This window comes from Arachis hypogaea, chromosome 19 (genome assembly GCF_003086295.3).
Source record: "Arachis hypogaea cultivar Tifrunner chromosome 19, arahy.Tifrunner.gnm2.J5K5, whole genome shotgun sequence".
NCBI classification, from domain to species: domain Eukaryota; kingdom Viridiplantae; phylum Streptophyta; class Magnoliopsida; order Fabales; family Fabaceae; genus Arachis; species Arachis hypogaea.
Genome location: NC_092054.1, coordinates 81,610,399 through 81,619,438, shown reverse-complemented (window position 1 = coordinate 81,619,438; position 9,040 = coordinate 81,610,399). Strand labels below are relative to the sequence as shown.

Genomic DNA, 9,040 nt, shown 5'->3' with positions numbered 1-9,040 from the left:
AACATATCTGGTGGGCACCTCCTTGTTAGGTCCTTAAACCTCTCCCATGCTTCATAAAAAGTCTCACCATCTTGTTGCTTGAAATTTTGGACCTCAGCTCTCATCCTATTGATTCGTTGAGGAGGGTAAAATCTTGCTAAGAATTTGTTCACCACATCATCCCAGGTTGTCAAGCTCTCCTTCGGGAAAGACTCCAGCCATTTGGCTGCCTTATCCTTGAGTGAGAATGGAAATAAGAGCAGTCTATAGGCGTCAGAATGAACACCATTAGACTTCACTGTGTCACATATTCTCAGGAAAGTGGTTAGATGTTGATTGGGGTCTTCTTGGACACTTCCTCCGAACGAACAGTTGTTCTGAACAAGAGTGATGAGATGTGGTTTTAGTTCAAAATTGTTGGCATAGATGGTTGGCTTTTGAATGCTACTTCCACAGTTTCCTGGGTTTGGATTGATGTAAGAGCCTAAAACTCTTCTATCCTCCCCAGCATGATTTGCTTGACCTCCTCCGCCATGGTTGTGAGCCTCTTCTTCACGATGGTTTTCCATGTTGTCTTCCATGTTTGGTTCAAAGTATTCCTCCTCTTCCTCGACACCAACTACTCTTTTTCCTCTTGCTTCCCTCCTTAATCTAAAGAAGGTCCTCTCAGGTTCAGAATCAAAGGAAGTTGAAGCCCTGCTTCTTTTCCCTGTCATACAACCAACAAGTACAAGCAAGGAAAATAGATGCAGAAAGTATTTCTATCAGAATGACTGTTAGTGCGAGTGATGCAATATATCAAACAGTTAGTGGGTTAGTGAAATGAATGGTAAATAACTAAAAACGAAAAAGTAGGGGGAAGGGAAGAAATTAACTAAAACTGAAAGTAAATTACTCAAATAGAAAATTAAATCAAACAAAACAAAAATGCTCAATCTAGTTACTCTTCCAATTTAATCATTGTTGATGCACAATCAATCCCCGGCAACGGTGCCATAAACTTGATGCACGGAAAACTTGTCTCATAACAAATTTCCTTCGGCAAGTGTACCGAATTTGTCGTCAAGTAAAAACTCTCAATAGAGTGAGGTCAAATCCCACAGGGATTGATTGATCAAGCAACTTTAATTAGAGGAATATTCTAGTTGAGTGAACCAGAATTTGGGTTGAGAATTGTAGAAAATTAAATGGCGGGAAAGTAAATAACAGAAAAGTAAATGCTAGAAATAAAGAGCTGAATGTAGATGACGGAAAATAAATTCCAGAATCTTAAATGAGAATGGGGTAATTGCTCATAAAAGTAAATGACAGAAATTAAAGAGAATGGGTAAGATCAGAAATGGGGAGTTCATTGGGCTCAGGAGGTGTTGCATTCTCCGGATCAATTTTATTTTCATCTCTTCCTCAATCAATGCACTCATTGATCTCCTTGGCAATCTTAAGTGATCGAATTACAATTCCTTGTAATTCAATTTCTCAAATCTTGATCAATAGGCAATTCCTTGGTCAATTGCTCATGAGAAGAGATGAAGTATGGTCACTGATTATACCACATGCATTTTCCAAATCAAGTGTTGAGAGGATTATAGTCACAAATCCATCCAAACCCAATTTGGTCCAGCATGAGAAAGCATTTCTAGCATGATCTCTTCATTCCTCTTTCAAGGTTCAGAAGAGATCCAAGTTTGAATAGCTTCTTTTCCAAGATAACTACTGATGCACGAAAAACTTGTCTCATAACAAATTTCCTTCGGCAAGTGTACCGAATTTGTCGTCAAGTAAAAACTCACAATAGAGTGAGGTCGAATCCCACAGGGATTGATTGATCAAGCAACTTTAATTAGAGGAATGTTCTAGTTGAGCGAATCAGAATTTGGGTTGAGAATTGCAGAAAATTAAATGGCGGGAAAGTAAATAACAGAAAAGTAAATGCTAGAAATAAAGAGCTGAATGTAGATGACGGAAAATAAATTCCAGAATCTTAAATGAGAATGGGGTAATTGCTCATAAAAGTAAACGATAGAAATTAAAGAGAACGGGTAAGATCAGAAATGGGGAGTTCATTGGGCTCAGGAGGTGTTGCATTCTCCGGATCAATTTCATTTTCATCTCTTCCTCAATCAATGCACTCATTGATCTCCTTGGCAATATTAAGTGATCGAATTATAATTTCTTGTAATTCAATCTCTCAAATCTTGATCAATAGCCAATTCCTTGGTCAATTGCTCATGAGAAGAGATGAAGTATGGTCACTGACTATACCACATGCATTTCCCAAATCAAGTGTTGAGAGGATTATAGTCACATATCCATCCAAACCCAATTTGGTCCAGCATGAGAAAGCATTTCTAGCATGATCTCTTCATTCCTCTTTCAAGGTTCAGAAGAGATCCAAGTTTGAATAGCTTGTTTTCCGAGATAACTACCCAATTGGATGAAGATCGAAAGCTTTCAAGTAAAATCAAGAGAAAAGATAGAAGAAGAATAATGAAAACTAGTATTGATCCATCAAATTACAACAGAGCTCCCTAACCCAATGAAAGGGGTTTAGTTGTTCATAGCTCTGGAAAATGAAAATAATGATGGAGAATACATGATGAAACTAGAAGTGCAGAGAAAGTAAAATACAGAGAGTAGTTCTATGCCAAGAGGCTCCCTATATTTTCCAACTCCCTTTTTAATTCAAAGCTACTCCTATACATACTACTCTTCTGATCTTCTAGTTGGCTCTTCAACTCTTGGATATGGGCCTTTGGATATTGAGTTTGAAGCAGTTATCTTCTTCATTGGGCTTGGCTTTACTTGCAGAGAGAAAGTGTGAAGTGGGCAGAGACTTTAGCTCAGGACGTTAGTGGTGTTAACGTTCAGTGAAAATATGGGTTCGAGAACGTTAGTGACAATCACCTTTTTCACTAACATTCCTCACCCAAGTAAGAGCCACGTTAACCTCAACGTTAGTGGCACAAACGTTGCCACAAACGTTGCCTCTTTGTCCTTCGCACACGTTATTGGGACTTACCATTCCCAATAACGTTGAGAAGCCTCTTCCTTCCCTACGTTAGAGTCCACGTTAACTTAGTTAACGTGGCTCCTTAATTTAGGCTTGCCAACCTTCGAGAACGTTAGTGACACTTACCTTTGTCACTAACGTTCCAATGTGCCCCTAGCTCCCACGTTAGAGTCCACGTTAACTAGGTTAACGTGGCCTTTAACGTGGCTGTGCTAGCCATCTCCAACGTTAGTGACAAAGGTGAATGTCACTAACGTTGGCTCATCATCTCTCCTCCTCACGTTAGCTTCCACGTTAACTAAGTTAACGTGGGAGTTAACGTGGCTCATTGTGGCTTGTGTGGGCTCCTTCCAACGTTAGTGACAATGTTAGGTGTTACTAACGTTGGCGATCACCTTCCTTCTTCACGTTAGCTTCCACGTTAACTAGGTTAACGTGGGAGTTAACATGGCTTATTGGGGCTTGTGTGGGTTAATCCCAACGTTAGTGACAATGTTTGGTGTCACTAACATTGTCGATCACCTACTTTCTTCACGTTAGCTTCCACGTTAACTAGGTTAACATGGAATTTAACGTGGCTTATTATGACTTGGCCAATGTTAGTGACAAAGTTGAATGTCACTAACGTTGGCTTCCCCTTTACTTTTTAACGTTAGAGGTCACGTTAACTAAGTTAACGTGGCTCTTAACGTGGCCACTTATGAGCTTGGTCCAACGTTAGTGACAAAGGTAAGTGTCACTAACGTTGGCTCCATTTCCTTTCCTCCACGTTAGAGTTCACGTTAACTTAGTTAACATGACTCTTAACGTAGGCAATGATGGCTTCGAGAGCGTTATTGGCGATTACTTTTCTCATTAACTTTGCAAGTTACTCCCATTCCACTTTAGGAGTTACGTTAATTAGATTAACGTGGCTGCTAACGTGGTTCTTCCTTGCTTCCTTTGTCCTGAAATCAAGCAATAGAGTGCATCAAAGTTCTAGTCCAAGTCATGGGAAATACAACATCCAATTTGTCATTAAATTCATGCAAAATCCTCATGAAATCATGTAAAGTGCACAATGTATGCTTGAATCAAGATGTAAGTGAATATCTACCCAAAACTAGCTTATTTTCTAAGGAAATGCATGAAACTACCCTAAAAACAGTAAAGAAAAGGTCAGTGAAACTGGCCAAAATGCCCTGGCATCACAACACCAAACTTAAAGCTTACTTGTCCCTAAGCAAGTACTGGAACAAGAGACTGATGAATGGAATGCCAAGAGAAATAAGTCATTCTTGTGGAGGTCATGTCCCTGGTTTTATGGTGGTTTCATGCATAGCAACTTAGATTCATTCCTTTACTGGCTTTCAGACCTTTATCATGTCCTAGATTACTCACTGTGATTGCATCCCATGAGACTTTTATTCATTGATCCTTTTATTGTTATTTCAGGGCTTACTTGTGTTCTTAGGCTAAGTGCTCTGTAAGGGGGCGACTCTTTAAGATAAGCTTTCAGCCAACACTCCCAAACCAGTTGGTTCAAGGTGCTAGGTGTTAAGACACCCCTACGGACTTACTCCCTCAAGTCTCTTTCCCCCATACATACACACCACAGGCATATAGTTTATTTATTTTCTTTTCTTGAGACCTTGGTGTCCAGCACCTCTTTGGGTTACTAAATGCTCTGTAGTAAAGGTTACTCTTGATAGTGGACTTTCAGCTGATAATCCCGAGTTAGTTAACCCAAGTTACCAAGTGACAAGGCACCCCTAAGAGCTTATTCATCCAAGTAGATCCCTCACACAGGAGCACCACAGACACATGCTTCAAGATTAAAACCATTGGTGCCTAGCCTTATTGCTTACTCTTTTTTCTTTTATTTTTCAACCTTTATTTGTTCTTTCCCTTTTTCTTATTACGATCTTCTTATTTAGCTAGTCTCATGGGGTGTATTCAAAGCATAGTATTCATGACAGATAGTTGTCTTCCCACCTTGTGGTTGAACCAACTTAGCTAACTTATGATCTCACCATAAACTCATGAACTTACTCCATAGTATGAACTCCTTTCTGGTCTTTTGAAACACTCATTCTTTTTTTTTTCATTTGATTCAAAGGGACAAGCATACAAGTTAGTAAGAAGATGATGCAGTAACATAAAGACTAGCAAACATAGACCTATTCAAAAAAGCTTAAAAGACAGAATTTAAAAAGGTTCAAACTACTATGGAAGCATGTTCTATTTCATACAAGATCTTCCTTATTTAAAGCATAGAGAAAGATGGACCAAAGAAGGAACTCCACCACCTTTTACTCATGTGGTTGCCCATGCTCTCCTCCTTGCTTGTCCTCCTTGTGTCCCTCTTGATTGCTCGTACTCCCACTCCTTTTGCTTTTTCCAATCAGCTTCTTCCAGAAACCACCATCTTCCATCTTCTTCTTGAGTGTTTCCTTCTGCCGTTTCACCTTCCTCTCTTCTTGTTCTACAAAATCTTTTTGGACCTCATCATATGTAGGGATGGCATAGTGTAGATGATGCATATTACTAGACATGTAGTTTAACTTGGCTTGAGTGTTTACGTTGAACTCCTCCCTATGTAGTTGCCGTCCTTCAATAAGTATAGTGAACTCATTGAATGCTTTCATCTGAGCTATTTGCCACTGATTGAATTCCTGCAAATGCTTATCTTGACGTTCTTGCCTCTCAGTAACTTGGTGGATGGCTTGAGTGAGCTGGGAGTATTGTTCTTGTTGCTGCTCCATTTGTTGTTTCTGCCACTCTTCTTGTTGGCTCATCCAGTTGGACTGAAGGTTTAGTATTTGCTCTTGTCCTTCCATATGTCTCATCCCTAGATCTTCAATGGCCCTTAGAAGGTGATTCATATTCAAGTTGGCTGGGTCATGATGCTCTTCTTGTTGATATTCTTCTTGATGAGGATCCTCTTGGTGGGCTCCTTCTTTCGCTTTTAGCTTCCCTATTTGTGGCCTTCTTTGTTGCTGAGCAGGTGTAGTATAGACAAGACGCTGGATTGTAACTAGCCTCTCAGGGTTCACCCAGTCTGGATTACTATCCTCGAAGACCACCTTAGCCTTTGTACATAGTCTGAGAATAGTGCTAGGGTACCAAAGACTGGCACCAGAATCAGCCTTCTCAGCTGACTCTTGAATCCCCTTAGCTATGAGTTCATGCACATTGATTTCTCCACCCTGTACTAGGCAATGTACCATAGTCGCTCGATTAATATTGACCTCTGAATTATTTGCAGCTGGGAGGATGGACCTCCTTACGAGTTCAAACCACCCTTTCGCTTCCGGGCTAAGGTCTCCCCTCTTGATGAACCGGGGTCTTCCATCTGCATACCTCTCCCAATCAGCTGCTATGACACAGATGTCAGTCACGATTTCTGTGAGCTCATCATTGTCAGGGCTCTTACTTATCCTTGCATGATAACTGGGCTCATCAAAATGTGGTGATTTCAAGTGAAGAGTTCTTGTTATAGCATTTGGGATGAAGTCTACCTCCTTTCCTCTTACATAGCTTTTGAAGGTTGGGGCCCTGGTTTTGTCTTCTCTAACCACAATTACGTAGAACTCTTTGATGAGGTTTGCATTGATCTTCCCCTCTGGATAAGTGAGCCTTTGCCACCCTCTTTGTTCAATTTTCTCCCGAATCTGTGGGCACTCGTCTTCATTGATTTGGAAGGTTAACTCAGGCAGTATCTTCTTGATCTTGATCCTTTCAAATTCTTGTTCATGGAAGGCAGTTTTGAATCTCTTCTCATCGAAAGGAATGTTCTCCATTGGTTCCTTCCACTTTTGCCTCTTGGAACTTGATGATGCCATGAATTTGAGTTGCTGTTTGAGGGGATTAGAAGGTAAGGATAGATGCGGAATTTGGTTGGTTAAGACGAGGTGTGATGAAGGGGTTTTGGATGTCGAAAGTGTGAAGTGTGGAGAGTAGGAATTTGAATGTGAGGGGTAAGTATGCACTAGGACTCATTTATATAGGAAGATTATGAGTGAGTGGAGGGTGTGGATTGATGGAATGGTTGCTTGATGGACGGTTGGGGTTGTGCATGGAGAAAGGACAAGGATCATCACTTTACGAGGGTTATTGGTTCGGTCTTCAAGAGTCTCCTTTCTTCAATATTGCATGGCAACTGATGCGGGTGGAAACTTGTCTCTCAACAAATCTCCCTTCGGCAAGTGTTCCGAATTTGTCGTCAAGTAAAAACTCACAATAGAGCGAGGTCGAATCCCACAGGGATTGATTGATCAAGCAACTTTAATTAGAAGAATGTTCTAGTTGAGCGAATCCAGAATTTGGGTTGAGAGTTGCAGAAAATAACATGGCGGGAATGTAAATAACAGAAAAGTAAATGCTAGAATTAAAGGACTGGAAGTAAATGACTGAAAATAAATTGCGGAATTTGTAAATGGGAATGGGGGATATGCTCATAAAAGTAAATGGCAGAAATTAAAGAGAATGGGTAAGATCAGAGATAAGGAGTTCATTGGGCTTAGGAGATGTTGCAATTCTCCGGATCAAGTTCATTTTCATCTCTTCCTCAATCAATGCACTCATTGATCTCCTTGGCAATCTTAATTGATTGAATTACAATTTCTTGCAATTCAATCTCTCAAGTCTTGATCAATAGCCAATTCCTTGGTCAATTGCTCATGAGAAGAGATGAAGTATGGTCACTGATTATACCACATGCATTTCCCAAATCAAGTATTGAGAGGGTTATAGTCACATACCCATCCAAACCCAATTTGGTCCAACATGAGAAAGCATTTCTAGCTTGATCCCTTCTTTCCTCTTTCAAGGTTCAAAAGAGATCCAAGTTTGAATAGCTTCTTTTCCAAGATAACTACTCAATGGGATGAAGATCAAAAGCTTTCAAGTAAAATCTAGAGAAAAGATAGAACAAGAATAATGAAAATTAGTATTGATCCATCAAATTACAACAGAGCTCCCTAACCAAATGAAAGGGGTTTAGTTGTTCATAGCTCTTGAAAATGAAAACAAAGATGGAGAATACATCATAAAACTAGAAAATGCAGAGAAGGTAAAATACAGAGAGTAGTTCTCTTTTTCCAGCCTCCAGAACTCCTTTAACAATTCAAAGCTACTCCTATATATACTGCTCTTCTCAGCTTCTATTTTCCTCTTCAATTCTTGGGCCTTTGGATCTTGAGTTTGAAGCAGTTTTTTTCTTCATTTGGGGTTGGCTTTACTTGCAGAGAGAAAGTGCTAAGTGGGCAGAGACTTTAGCTCAGGGCGTTAGGGGTGTTAACATTTAGTGAAACTATAAGTTCGAGAACGTTAGTGACCCTTAACATTTTCACTAACGTTCCAATGTACCCCTTTGCCTCACGTTAGAGCCCACGTTAACTAGGTTAACGTGGCTTCTAACGTGGCCTTGCCAACCTTCGAGAACGTTAGTGACACTCAACATTGTCACTAACGTTCCAGTGTGCCCCTTTTTGCTTCACGTTAAATCCCATGTTAACTAGGTTAACGTGGCTTCTAACGTGGCTTTGCCAAACTTCGAGAACGTTAGTGACACTCAACATTGTCACTAACATTCCAATGTGCCCCTAGATCTCACATTAGATTCCACGTTAACTAGGTTAACGTGGCTTCTGACGTGGCCATTCTTAGCCATCCCAACGTTAGTGACAATGTTGAGTGTCACTAACGTTGGCTCATCATTCATTCCTCATCATTAGCTTCCACGTTAACTAAGTTAACGTGGAAGTTAACGTGGCTCCTTGGGGGTTGTGTGGTTGCTTCCAACGTTAGTGACGATGTTGAGTGTCACTAACGTTGTCGACAACTCTCACTTCTTACGTTAGCTCCCACGTTAACCAAGTTAACGTGGAAGTTAACGTTGTGTGTTGCATCCTTAGGCCAACGTTAGTGACAATGTTGAATGTCACTAACGTTGGCTTCTCTTCCCCCTTTAACGTTAGAGGCCACGTTAACTAGGTTAACGTGGGCTCTAACGTGGCCACTTATGAGTGTTTACCAACGTTAGTGACAATGTTAAGTGTCACTAACGTT

General features: G+C 40.4%; 1 non-coding gene across 1 annotated transcript; it reads left to right on the top strand.

Moving 5' to 3' along the window:
• Positions 1-107, top strand: LOC112781912 (small nucleolar RNA R71). The gene has a single exon (XR_003192659.1). It is a non-coding gene; the product is annotated as a small nucleolar RNA R71 (small nucleolar RNA).
• The last annotated feature ends 8,933 nt before the right edge of the window (positions 108-9,040 follow it).